General features: G+C 43.5%; 1 long non-coding RNA gene across 1 annotated transcript in view; it reads left to right on the plus strand.

The window, feature by feature from the left end:
• The first annotated feature begins 536 nt into the window (after positions 1–536).
• The window catches only part of LOC135058218 (uncharacterized), a 45,533-nt gene continuing 31,214 nt past the window's right edge, over positions 537–14,855 (plus strand). The window contains exon 1 of the long non-coding RNA XR_010244686.1: positions 537–635. This is a non-coding gene — a long non-coding RNA (uncharacterized LOC135058218). The remainder of the gene's footprint in view (positions 636–14,855) is intronic.

Raw genomic sequence — 14,855 nt, forward strand, 5'->3', positions numbered from 1 at the left:
TAGTTTGCCTATACCTAAGGCCGGCTCTGCCTCTCCCCTGCCCCCCCGCCTCCCCAGCCTAACCCTCCCTGGTGGTGCCTAAACCTAACCCCCCTTTTGCGCAGCCTAAACCTATCCTTCTCACCCCCGTAGTCTAACCCTTTACCCGCAGCCTAAACCTAACACCCACCCCTCCCCCTACGCGACTTATCAAGCAGGAGTCCCAGCAGAGCTCAATCAGGATTCCGGCATTCAGGATACTGGCACTCTGAGCAATGTCAGGATTACGGTGTCAGCATTCTGACTGCCGGGATGCCGAACGTCGGTATCCTGGAAGAGATAAATTCAGTATAGGAAGCTGCTGAAAATGAGGCGCAAGCTGTACATACAATAGGCCACGTGCTCCATTTGAATATGTATTAGAAATTACACTCTTATAAATGTGGTGAAAATGAGCAATTGCAGCTGTTTCCCACATTTCACACAGCTTCCGCCCTGGCCACGTCATATACTTAATACAGAAAAAAGGCATTGCAGTTACAGACATGTTCACAGAGCTGAGAGATGGAAGTATTGAGGGACGGTGACTGATAGGCTATAAGACATTTCAGCACCTTCTGTTTGATGTTGTAATACTCGCCTTAATACTTCAATAGGTAATGTAGGAATCTTTTTAATGACCTCTTTGTTTTGTTTCACATTAACGCATTGTTTGGCACATCATATAGGCAAACACTGACTTATTAATCTGACACATCTGTCATTTCCTTTTCCTTTGAATACGCTTTAATATTCTTTTTATCTGCGATCACAGGTCCGCTTGCCGGTAATTTTATGTTATGCGATACGTCTGATTAAAGCAATGCATAATTATGTAGTCTTAAAATGAAATAGCGATCACATGCTTGTACCTCAGAGTAACACACAAATTACCACAAATGACATGGCCAACATAAACAACAATTGAAAAAATCAGTGTACTGTCCCAATTACATAGAGGGAGATGTACTTATCATAACTAAATATGATTGTTTTCTAAGTCACGCAAATAATCCAGATTTTTAATTTTTGAAGGATTTAGGTAAGAGATGGCTTAGTACAATGCTGGACAGTGGCATACGCAGGATTTCTAGAGGAGGGTTTCCAAATGCAGTCCACAATCTCTAGCTCTCAGGAACATTGGAGCAAGTGCGGGAGTCTGGGGAAGTGGTAGAAGAACCTAGTAACGACCCTGGACATTAATGTAATAATTGGTCTTTGTATACACTGGATACTATATGGAATACAGTATTAATACTTAACACTATAGATGGTCTAGGGCAGGGATGGGGAACCTTCGGCCCTCCAGCTGTTGTTAAACTACACATCCCAGCATGCCCTGCAACAGTTTTAGCATGACCAAATAGCAAAACTGTAGCGAGGCATGCTGGTATGTGTAGTTCAACATCAGCTGGAGGGCCAAAGGTTCCCCACCCCTGGTCTAGGGTGTAGGCTATATTAAACATATTTAAATAAGATAAGTGGACAGGAAAAGGTTAAAAATACCGTAATAAATAAATAAATGCAGAAATATAATAGAACCAATACTGCATTTTCTAAGCACACATTCTTCCACCTCATGGTAAGGCTCCTGTCTCTTCTTCCTGGTAGCTACTCTCTGGTCCAGTGCACTGATTGAGTACTCAGATCCACCCACACATGGCAAACCTGGTAGAAGAAGCTGCTACCATTTGGCATGTGCATCAGCTCTGCTCTGTCCCTTAAACTGCATGATGTGGCGGTAGCTCTAGTAATAGTATTACATACCAATGCTATTGTTATCATAATTTGAGTCACCTGCCAAGAGGAGGGGGTTTCCGGACAACATTGCCTATGTTGGAGCAGGGCGCTTTCCGCTGGCAACAGGAAGAAGCTCACTGACCAAAGTACTCTTAGGACGCCCCGTGCGGCCCCACAGGCTGCGGGTTGCTATTCTAGACAGCATGCAAGCCATATACAGGTGCCGTGGGACAGCTATGCTGATGCCTCCAGGGACCTGCGCCCCAAACAGAAACACTGCTAGTCTTCCCTTGGGCACAGCCCTGGCTTGGAGCAGTTATATTGACTGAGTCAATAGCTTATTATGTTGTAGATAAGTGGTTCCCAAACGTTTTTGAAATAGTTGTGTTGAAAATGTAGTGTTACCCTTAGCAACCAAACACATTCTGTAAATGTTCTAGTGTTTGACAGAAAAAGAAAAAAAAAAACATTTAGTTACAGAAGCTTCTTCACAGTTACCTATGGAATTGTTTAGATACATTGGGGGTAATTCTGAGTTGATCGCAGCAGGAATTTTTTTAGCAGTTGGGCAAAACCATGTGCACTGCAGGAGAGGCAGATATAACATTTGCAGGGAGAGTTAGATTTGGGTGTGGTGAGTTCAATCTGCAATCTAAATTGCAGTGTAAAAATAAAGCAGCCAGTATTTACCCTGCACAGAAACAAAATAACCCACCCAAATCTAACTCTCTCTGCACATGTTATATCTGCCTCCCCTGCAGTGCACATGGTTTTGCCCAACTGCTAAACAATTTCCTGCTGCGATCAACTTAGAATTACCCCCATTGTTCCCAACCTTATTTTCTTTTTGCTCATAATTATTTCTTTTCTCGCTGTTCGCACCATGCCCAGCATCATCTTTATCTCTGTTTCCGTCCTCAATGTTTTCACACCTGCTTCCTTTATTTCCATCCACACAAGTACAGATGAAGTTATACAAATTGGCCTTCTTCGTCCCTACAGTTTCTGTACAGAATGAGGCTACCCAAAGGTTCTCTAATGTAACCCTGTGAAAGGGTTATATCTATACATGTATCGGGTCTAACATTGATAAATATTAGTATTCATTCTTGAGATAAAAACCTGTGGTAAATTCATATATTTACCAATATGTGAAATGAGTAGGAGATATATATAATTCATCTATATATCATATGAAGCAAAAATACACTGCTCCAAAAAATAAAGGGAACACTTAAACAACACAATGTAACTCCAAGTCAATCACGCTTCTGTGAAATCAAACTGTCCACTTAGGAAGCAACACTGATTGACAATCAATTTCACATGCTATTGTGCAAATGGAATAGACAACAGGTGGAAATTATAGGCAATTAGCAAGACACCCCCAATAAAGGAGTTGTTCTGCAGGTGGTGACCACAGACCACTTCTCAGCTCCTATGCTTTCTGGCTGATGTTTTGGTCACTTTTGAAAGCTGGCGGTGCTTTCACTCTGGTGGTAGCATGAGACGGAGTCTACAACCCACACAAGTGGCTCAGGTAGTGCAGCTCATCCAGGATGGCACATCAATGCAAGCTGTGGCAAGAAGGTTTGCTGTGTCTGTCAGCGTAGTGTCCAGTGCATGGAGGCGCTACCAGGAGACAGGTCAGTACATCAGGAGACGTGGAGGAGGCCGTAGGAGGGCAACAACCCAGCAGCAGGTGACAGACGTGACAGAGTCTGGAGACGCCAAGGAGAACGTTCTGCTGCCTGCAACATCCTCCAGCATGACCGGTTTGGCAGTGGGTCAGTAATGGTGTGGGGTGGCATTTCTTTGGGGGGCCGCACAGCCCTCCATGTGCTCGCCAGAGGTAGCCTGACTGCCATTAGGTACCGAGATGAGATCCTCAGACCCCCTGTGAGACCATATGCTGGTGCGGTTGGCCCTGGGTTCCTCCTAATGCAAGACAATGCTAGACCTCAAGTGGCTGGAGTGTGTCAGCAGTTCCTGCAAGACGAAGGCATTGATGCTATGGACTGGCCCGCCTGTTCCCCAGACCTGAATCCAATTGAGCACATCTGGGACATCATGTCTCGCTCCATCCACCAACGCCACGTTGCACCACAGACTGTCCAGGAGTTGGCGGATGCTTTAGTCCAGGTCTGGGAGGAGATCCCTCAGGAGACCATCCGCCACCTCATCAGGAGCATGCCCAGGCGTTGTAGGGAGGTCATACAGGCACGTGGAGGCCACACACACTACTGAGCCTCATTTTGACTTGTTTTAAGGACATTACATCAAAGTTGGATCAGCCTGTAGTGTGTTTTTCCACATTAATTTTGAGTGTGACTCCAAATCCAGACCTCCATGGGTTAATAAATTTGATTTCCATTGATAATTTTTGTGTGATTTTGTTGTCAGCACATTCAACTATGTAAAGAACAAAGTATTTAATAAGAATATTTCATTAATTCAGATCTAGGATGTGTTATTTTAGTGTTCCCTTTATTTTTTTGAGCAGTGTGTATATATAAGTGTAACCCTCTGGTTAAATAATAATAAAATAAGTATAAAAGTGTAATAAATGTATATGTATATAATAATATATAGGTAAGACCCCTATGTACACCTGGATGGGGAAAATAGATGTATAAATGATATATATATATGGGACTGTGGTGTGCTCGTGGCAAAGACTGGGAACCGACTTGTGGAGAGAGACTCGCGGGGGAGAACATGCTGGAAACCCCTCGCGGAGATGAGAAAAAAAACACAGCGAGCTGGAAGGAAGGAGGAGGCCGACAGCCGTTGGAAGAGTCAGTCTAACTGCCGAGCTATTTGGCCACTGTGGAGGAGAGCCCGGACTGTTTGGCAGCACCGGAGGAGGTCGGGGCACTGAAGGACACTAGCCGCGACTACGGGAGAGGAAGCGGAGCGGGGATTACAGGGACTGTGAACGGCGCCAGCTTGTGGATATAGCTACCATAAATACCCTTACCTGATTACCCGGTCATCGGTATGGAGCCAGTGTGACCGCGGTAAAATAGTGAACTGCGACAGAGGTGAGAGGGGCCGACGGCAGAAAGTGATAGAGTTCCGGGACAGCAGAATCGTCTCTATCTGGATGGATCACAGGCTCCCTCTAGTGGTGACTCAGTATAAAATAAAAGTTTAAAATACAGAAGCAGCTGTAAGAAGTGTAACAGATGGTGACCTATTATCTATGGTTAAAAAATTAAAAGAAACTGAGTGCAGAGTTGAGTCGGGACTGAATTAGATAAGAGGGAGCCAACTAACCCTATGGAAACAGTACTGTATACTTAATTCATAAATAACTAAGGAGGACAACAAGAGAGGATAGCTTTAAAATTCTGAGTTATCACTTACAAGAAGAACGACAGACTACTCTACTTCCAAATTGAGACCCAATATAACCCAGGAGTATTACCTGGGTACACCCCAACATTTGATCTTTCATTTAAGCAAGCCCGAACTAGAGAGAATAGCTGAAGATTGTGACCTTTATATTCCCCGCAGATACCCTAATCTATATGTGGATTATAACCGTAGTGGAATTAAGGGACTGTAGTAAGTCTGCTTGAAAAATACTCATAGAGGATGGGACTATAAGTAAGAAAAGGGGAATAGACGACTACTACAGAGAATTAATAAAAAGTCTGTGATTTAAATTAATTTCACCACGATAGTCACATTCGTTCAAGGTAAGGGCCCCAACGAGCTCCTCATTGACTTCAGAGTACCCGGGTCACTCTTAGGTTTTAATTATCTATAATCTAAGATGTAATGTATATGCATTATTTAGTTGGCTGAACATAAATCCAATATTATTATATATAATATTCATAGTCATTGTGAATGTAACAAATGATATTGATTAAAGTTGTAATATTACATTTTTCATACTTACCACACATCCTGCTCCTGGTAGTTGATGAATGGAGACTTGACAACTAGAAGAGAAAACAGGTAAAATAAGATAAATTGTATATAATTGATACCATACTTCATATAGGTATTTGTTGGGCTTACCCAAGCAGGCCTATATACATTGTGATAAAGCTTGGGTGGAGGCACTGCTATTGTAATCCATTAATAATAATATTCCAAACTAGGGTTACATTAATGGAGGCACTGCTGAGATTTCAGTAAACCTCAGTAGGAATAACTACATTAATCAACGACAATGGAGGGGCTAACTGGAGAAGAATTAAGAAAATGGTGTCAGCGGAAGGGAGTAAATCCCAGAAAGTGTATTGGAATAGGAGGAGATTTATCGGATGTTTCGGATGAAACAGTGTTAAGAAAAGTGGGTACCCTGTATGGTTTTATAAGGCCCAATATAATAGACAAGTGGGATGACGAAGTAGGAAAGAAGATTGCTGTCCTGGTTGAAACGGAAAAAGAATTAGACGTGAATTTGATCCCATTAATGATAATGGCCGATGAGGAAACTGGACGAAGATGGTCTATTATTGGTCCCAGTATACAGGAAGAAGATACCATTAGTGCACCCATCTCGGCGATGATCCCGCCGGAGGGTGTAGATGGAGGAGAAGCTAGTGGCAATGGACATATTACTACTAATGTGAATGGCGGACAGTTTGAGACCATGGTGGATCGGGTGGTTTCCCAACTTGAGAGATGGCATTACGAAGGGAGTTATCGAAGATTAAGGATATTCTCTGGTATCGTACCTGTGCCTACAGGGGAAGAACCTTATGAATCTTGGAAGGAGGCCGCTGTCCAACAAGCAGAGGAATGGCAGTGTCCAGATAAAATAAAGCGACAACGAGTAGTGGAAAGTCTACGTGGCCCTGCTATGGGGATAATACAAGCTGCTAGGAGAAATAATCCGAATGCCACCTTGGAGACCTACCTCGAAGCTTTGGATTATGCGTACGGCACGTTGGACGACGTAGGGGACCTTCTATCAAGACTGCATCACACGTTCCAAGAACCTGGCGAGAAACTGAGTGCCTATGTCATACGATTAGATAAGTTATTGTATAAGATTGTGGAAAAAAAAGGAATCACCCGAGAAGAAGTGGATAAAAGTCGCATGAGACAGGTGCTACGAGGCGCGTTGACAAATGATCCTGTAGCACAGAAGTTGAGGTGTTCCGAGAAAAAAGAGCCACCTCCTGGATTCAATGAGATACTAAAAGAAATAAAACAAGAAGAAGTGCTAATTGAGATGAGGGAGAAGACGGTAAAGAAGGTTAAGGTGGTACAAACCGTGACTGAGACTTCCCCGTTAGAGGAAAGAATATTAAAATTAATGGAAGAACAGAAGAAGAGGATAGAGCAATTTATTGCTACTCAAAACAACAACAATCCACCCCAGAATATTCCCTCTAGTGAGTCAACTCGGGGCGGGGGAAGAAGGGGCAGTTTTAATAGCAGGGGTTGTTTTAAGTGCGGAAGGATTGGCCATCGAGCTTTCGAGTGTAACCTAAATCGGAACTCGACCCGTTGGTATAGTACTCCATCTCATAACACCGACAGCGAAGACCAAGAACGGGGAAACGGACAAGGGAGGCCCGTGAACCCCCCACAGGTCTCCTAGAGGTTGGTCGCTGCGCGATGGGGAACACATGGTGGAATGGAGTCCTGCCTGAGGGGTTGATGGGACCGGCTCCGATAATGGCTGCTAAAATAAACGGACACCATTGTAAAGTACTGGTCGATAGTGGTTCCCAAGTGTCAATTATATTCGAAGACTGGTACAAGAAACACCTCGCTGATGTACCCTTACAGCCGTTATCTGGATTGGTGATATGGGGTTTGAGCGTAGAGAAATATCCGTATTTAGGATATATCGTGGCTAGTCTAGAGATTTATCGAGAGGGAGAGGAAGAGAAGCTGCAAATACCCCTAATAGCGCTGGTTTGTCCAGAAGTCCCAGAGAGTAGGGGCGAGCCCCATATGATTATAGGGACCAACACCAGGATTTACTCTCTTCTTATGGAATGGTTGGAGAAAGAGGAGAAAAGAACCAAAGTGCTGTCTTATTTATGTGAAGGTATAAATGGAATTGATCTGAAGGAGGAGGGTAGCCCGTTTGAAGTCTGTTTCTTGGGAAGTGAGCTCGAGCATGCTGAAAGGTTATGATTAATCTCGGAATTGGAGTCCCGAGGGCCGGTTTTCTCCACAGGAGAGTGGGATTTAGGAAGAGCCAAAGGGATGGAACATTGTATCCGACTCACGGATACTACCCCATTTCGAGAACGTTCTCGGAGAATAGCCCCGGCGGACTTTGAGGACGTAAGGAAACATCTGAAAGGTTTATTGGAAAACCAAGTAATAATGGAATCAAAGAGTCCATACGCCTCACCAAATGTGATAGCACGAAAGAAAAATGGAAATATCCGAATGTGCGTCGATTACCGAACCCTGAACCACCGGACAGTGACCGATCAGTATACGGTGCCCAGAATAGACGAGGCCTTAGATTGCCTACAAGGGAGTGTGTTGTTTTCGGTGTTAGATTTGAGAAATGGGTATTATCAAATACCAATGCGGCCTGAAGACAGGGAGAAGACGGCCTTCATTTGTCCGCTAGGATTTTTCGAGTTCCTACAAATGCCCCAAGGAGTAAAAGGAGCACCAGCCACTTTCCAACGTGCTATGGAAAAGATAATCGGGGATATGAACTACCGGGAAGTGATAGTCTATTTAGATGACATTATAGTATTCGGGGCTACTCTCGAAGAACATAATCATCGACTTTTCAAAGTTCTAGATAGATTGATGGAAGGAGGCCTGAAATTGTCAGTAGATAACTGTCACTTATGTCAGTCAAGGGTTAAATACCTAGGGCATATTGTTAGTGAATATGGAGTATCAACGGACCCAGAAAAAGTACAAGCCGTGATGAACTGGCCTCGACCCACCAAACTGAAGGAGTTACGATCTTTCCTGGGATTCTGCGGATACTACTGTCGATTTGTACCGAATTACTCTGCCCAGGCAAAACCTTTGACTGATCTGACCAAGGGATACCACAATGCAGGAAAAAGAAAACCCTCGAAACTCACCATGAATGGGAAATATCACCAGCCTAATGAACTTTTTGGTGAGCGATGGACTAATGAGTGTGAAGCGGCATTTGTAATGCTGAAGAAGAGTCTGACACATGCACCAGTTTTAGCGTATGCTGACCCCAGTCTTCCATACGTCCTTCATATAGATGCGTCTACTAGTGGACTAGGGGGAGTGCTATACCAACAACATTCTGAAGGACTACGGCCAGTATCATTTGCTAGTAGAGGTGTATCCGAAAGCGAGAGGAGATATCCTGCACACAAATTAGAGTTCCTAGCCTTAAAGTGGTGTGTAGTGGATAAATTCCACGACTGTTTGTATGGAGTAAAATTTGAGATACACACTGACAATAACCCCTTAACTTACGTACAGACCACAGCAAAATTGGATGCAACTGGGCACCGGTGGTTAGCGGCGTTGGCACTCTATGATTTCTCTTTGAAATACCGTCCTGGAGTAAGTAATGTGGATGCCGACTCGCTCTCAAGAATACCTGGACAATTGGTGGGAGAAAATGAAAATGAGGAGTGGATCGAAATACCCGCCGGAGAGGTACACGGAGTGTGCCATAGTATGCAAATAACTAGTATGGTAGTAAGTGAAGCCATAAGCAACCTGGGAGCAACCGCCGAGGCATTACCATTATCCTATTGCTGGATTAGTCAAATGGAATTGGAAGATCTACCAAGGGTAAAGAGACATCAGCTTAGACAAGAACAACTACAGGATCCGTGTATAAGATGGGTGATGCCAGGAACTTTAATCAAGAAAGCTGGTAAGATGACAGAAGAATGGGCGTTAGAAATCCAGCTTTTAAAGAGACAAATAAAAAATTTAATTATGAAGCAAGGTATACTCTACCGATGCACTCGGCTACCAGATGGTAGAAAAAGGTACCAACTCGTATTACCCAGAAAACACCGTATTAGGAGTATGAAAGCTTTACACGATCAACATGGCCACTTGGGATTCGAGAAGACTTTAAAGTTAATAACCGATAGGTTTTATTGGCCAAATCTATCCAAAGAGGTAGATCGGTACTGTAGGAGTTGTGGAAAGTGCATAGTAAGGAAAGCATTACCGAATCGAGTGGCCCATTTAGTAAACATCAAAAGCAGCGGTCCCTTGGATTTAGTATGTATGGACTTTCTAACTCTAGAAATAGGTCAAGGAAAAAAATTTAACATTCTAGTAGTAACAGACCATTTCACAAGATACGCCCAAGCTTACATAACACCAAATCAGAAAGCTTCCACTGTAACAAACACCCTTTGGAGTAAATTCTTTATTCATTATGGACTTCCCCATAGACTACACTCGGATCAAGGCAGAGATTTCGAAAGTAACCTGATCAAGGAACTTTGTGTGATGTGTGGAATAAAAAAATCTAGAACTACACCATATCACCCCCAAGGTGACCCACAAACGGAACGCTTCAACAGAACACTACTCAATATGCTGGGAACCCTGAGTCCCCTGAACAAACATCATTGGAGACGTTATATTGACCAGTTGATACATGCTTATAATTGCACACAGAATGAAACTACTGGGTACTCTCCTTATTACCTGATGTTTGGGAGAGAGGCAAAGCTCCCGATAGATGTAAGTCTAGGGGTCTCATCAGGTGAAAGTTCCTATAAATCTCATGTGAAATATGTTGAAAAATTGAGAGAAGAATTAGCTACAGCTTACCAATTAGCCGAGAAGGCAGCCCGCCAGAGTGGGGACAAGAACAAAGTCTATTATGATAGGAAGGTGAGAGACCAGATTTTGTCTCCTGGAGACAGAGTATTGCTGAGACAATTGGGAATGCGAAAAAAATTCAAAATTGCCAACAGATGGAAGGAAGAGCCCTATATAGTAATAGAAAAATTTGAAGATCTACCTGTGTATCGGATACAGTTAGAAAATGGGAAAGGAGCTATATTAACTCATCATAGGCAGAATCTGCTTCACATAGGTAAAGAAGTCCGACTGGAAAATGAAGAAGTGAAGGAAGATACAGACACGTCCTCTAAAAGAAAGATGGACAAAAGACCAAGGTAGAGGGGAGAGTTGGATGATAATGAAAATAGTGAGGAAGTAGAGGAAGGTCAGGGTTGTTACTACAAGGAACCAGAAGAAACAATTGAAGAGGAGAGAGAATACCAGTGATGATCAGAACACTGGCTATTTATCCCATATGGGTCCAGAAACTAATTTTCATGATTCTTCAGGAGAAGACTGGAAGTTATTAGAGGAAGAAAGATATAATATACCGGGAGAATTGGAGGATTATCTGTCTTGTAGTAATGATAGAGGGGAGATGGACAATATAGATAGGCCCAAAAGACATAGACAACCCCCTCTCATGATTACTTATGACCAGTTGGGAACTCCAGAGATTATCCCCAGAGTAATCACTCATTATAATATTGAGTCTTATTGGCCTTATTTCTGATAACATATCAGAAAATATATGTTGGTGATCCCATAGTTTAATTTAAATGGAATCACCAGGGGGAGAGTGTAACCCTCTGGTTAAATAATAATAAAATAAGTATAAAAGTGTAATAAATGTATATGTATATAATATATATAGGTAAGACCCCTATGTACACCTGGATGGGGAAAATAGATGTATAAATTATATATATATATATATATATATATATATATATGGGACTGTGGTGTGCTCGTGGCAAAGACTGGGAACCGACTTGTGGAGAGAGACTCGCGGGGGAGAACATGCTGGAAACCCCTCGCGGAGATGAGAAAAAAAACACTGCGAGCTGGAAGGAAGGAGAAGGCCGACAGCCGTTGGAAGAGTCTAACTGCCGAGCTATTTCGCCACTGCGGAGGAGAGCCCGGACTGTTTGGCAGCACCGGAGGAGGTCGGGGCACTGAAGGACACTAGCCGCGACTACGGGAGAGGAAGCGGAGCGGGGATTACAGGGACTGTGAACGGCGCCAGCTTGTGGATATAGCTACCATAAATACCCTTACCTGATTACCCGGTCATCGGTACGGAGCCAGTGTGACCGCGGTAAAATAGTGAACTGCGACAGAGGTGAGAGGGGCCGACGGCAGAAAGTGATAGAGTTCCGGGACAGCAGCATAGGGACAGACCCGGATAAGCTGTATACCAACAGAGGAGGAGTCGGGGGAGTAACTACGCACTAAATGAGGTGGGATTGCTACTTACACCCATCAATCACACTTCCCTCCAATAGCCTTCCCTCCCATGAAATTATACAAATCGTCTCTATCTGGATGGATCACAGGCTCCCTCTAGTGGTGACTCAGTATAAAATAAAAGTTTAAAATACAGAAGCAGCTGTAAGAAGTATAACAGATGGTGACCTATTATCTATGGTTAAAAAATTAAAAGAAACTGAGTGCAGAGTTGAGTCGGGACTGAATTAGATAAGAGGGAGCCAACTAACCCTATGGAAACAGTACTGTATACTTAACTCATAAATAACTAAGGAGGACAACGAGAGAGGATAGCTTTAAAATTCTGAGTTATCACTTACAAGAAGAACGACAGACTACTCTACTTCCAAATTGAGACCCAATATAACCCAGGAGTATTACCTGGGTACACCCCAACATTTGATCTTTCATTTAAGCAAGCCCGAACTAGAGAGAATAGCTGAAGATTGGGACCTTTATATTCCTCGCAGATACCCTAAATCTATATGTGGATTATAACCGTAGTGGAATTAAGGGACTGTAGTAAGACTGCTTGAAAAATACTCATAGAGGATGGGACTATAAGTAAGAAAAGGGGAATAGACGACTACTACAGAGAATTAATGAAAAGTCTGTGATTTAAATTAATTTCACCACGATAGTCACATTCGTTCAAGGTAAGGGCCCCAACGAGCTCCTCATTGACTTCAGAGTACCCAGGTCACTCTTAGGTTTTAATTATCTATAATCTAAGATGTAATGTATATGCATTATTTAGTTGGCTGAACATAAATCCAATATTATTATATATAATATTCATAGTCATTGTGAATGTAACAAATGATATTGATTAAAGTTGTAATATTAAATTTTTCATACTTACCACACATCCTGCTCCTGGTAATTGATGAATGGAGACTTGACAACTAGAAGAGAAAACAGGTAAAATAAGATAAATTGTATATAATTGATGCCATACTTCATATAGGTATTTGTTGGGCCAAGCAGGCCTATATACATAGTGATAAAGCTTGGGTGGAGGCACTACTATTGTAATCCATTAATAATAATACTCCAAACTAGGGTTACACATATATATATATATATATATACATACACTCTCGCGCACACACACGTGGCCAAAATTGTGGAAACCTGTTGTAAAATGTGTCTTTTTTAAGTTTATGAATTTATACCACTAATATGTTTTAGTATTGGAACAAAGAGCATACATGTTACAGTTAATTTAGAACATAATACAACATAATACAGTGAACATTTCTTAGTTTCGCACAATATTCATAAGTACTTTATTGGGAAGCCTTTTGCTGCCGTTACATACCTCCCAACATTGGTGGCCAGTTGTTGGGACCTTGGCATGCCGAAAGCGCACCCGCATCAGAAAAGGGGTGGATCCTAGTGAAAAGGGTGGAGCCTCATGCAATTCCCATCTCCGTAACTGTGGGGGCTTGCCCAGCACTCGCTAGAAGCTGTGCGTTCACCCGCTGCTTACCCACTGCTCTGCATAGTTTGTGCTCCCCCCAACTGCTCCCCCCTCCCCACTGCGGGACACTGATGTATTTGCTGCTATTTAAAGTGCCATTGATCACATAAATTCGTCCCACACCTTTTGCGGTCATACATCCCCACAGCATAACACTAACTGGATGCTTCATAGTAGGTGTTATCAGGTGCGGATTGGGATGGAAAACCAGTCAGGAAAATTTATGGAAGCAGCCCTAATGGAGGTGTGGTCTGAGGAGGTGAGGTCAGTTGGGGGGGGGGGGCAGGATCCCTCCTTATAGGCCCTTATTGTATGCAAATGCAGCTTTCCTTACGTCTTTGCTGCTACTCTGTCTGAGGCCAGGGGCGGATTGGGAACTAAAAGTGGCCCTGTACTATTCTTAGAAGTGGCCCGACATGTGAAGCACAAGAGATATAACATATTGTGTAGCCATGGCAGCATCACTGGATGGCAGAGTTGCTGTATTGCAGAGATGGAGTAACAGAAGGAATGGGGAAAAGAATAAAGAAGGGTTATTCCCAGGTTATTACCGGGTCAGGTGCAGTGTGAACAGGCTACCTGGGTCGATGCAACCCGGTACCCGTTCACAGCATAGGTAGAGGCGGCGCGGAGATGATCTCATCTCCCAGAGCCGCATTCGCCCCCTATGCCGCCTCTGTCCCCGCCCCTGGTGGCAACCTGACCTGGCAATATGCTGAGTCTGGAAGCCAGTTGAAAATGGTCGAATGCAGGGGAAGGACCCGTTTCCAATTCCCGAGCGTGACCTGGCATTTGCGATGTGCAAGCAGTATTACAATACAGATCAGTGGAAATACTGTATATATTGCACTTAAAGGGATATGGTTTCAAAAAATCTGTTAATTAAAATGTGCAATGTGATTAAAATGTGGACCCACAGAAACACCCTGTGACACTACAGTAAGGTCTTGTTCAGGCACTTGTGCACGTCACATTCTTGAGAATGTTTGGTTTTTTGGTTATGAGTCCTGCGGCTAAATGTTATATTTACATGGTAAACAATTCAGAATGATAGGTAACAGATCATGGGCGGGATGTATTAAGATACATCGCCGCTTATCGCAGCGATGTTGATCGCATATGTACTAACATATGCGGTCAATATCGCAATGCAGTGACGGAGGCCCCCCGCGATACCTGTGAGGTGGTCTGCGGGGGGTCTCCGTCATCTCCCTCGGCTCTCCAGACTCCTCCAACACTGGGAAGCAGCAGCAGGCTGCCCCCGGCGCCTCCTCCTCCCCCCTGCAGCCGGAAGGACCTCCGGCTGCGTTGCTAGATGGAGGAGGAGATTACCTTCCGGGTCCAGGGCTGCCTGGAGGAAGGTATGCCG

This window comes from Pseudophryne corroboree, chromosome 3, assembly GCF_028390025.1.
Source record: "Pseudophryne corroboree isolate aPseCor3 chromosome 3, aPseCor3.hap2, whole genome shotgun sequence".
Classification (NCBI taxonomy): Eukaryota; Metazoa; Chordata; class Amphibia; order Anura; family Myobatrachidae; genus Pseudophryne; species Pseudophryne corroboree.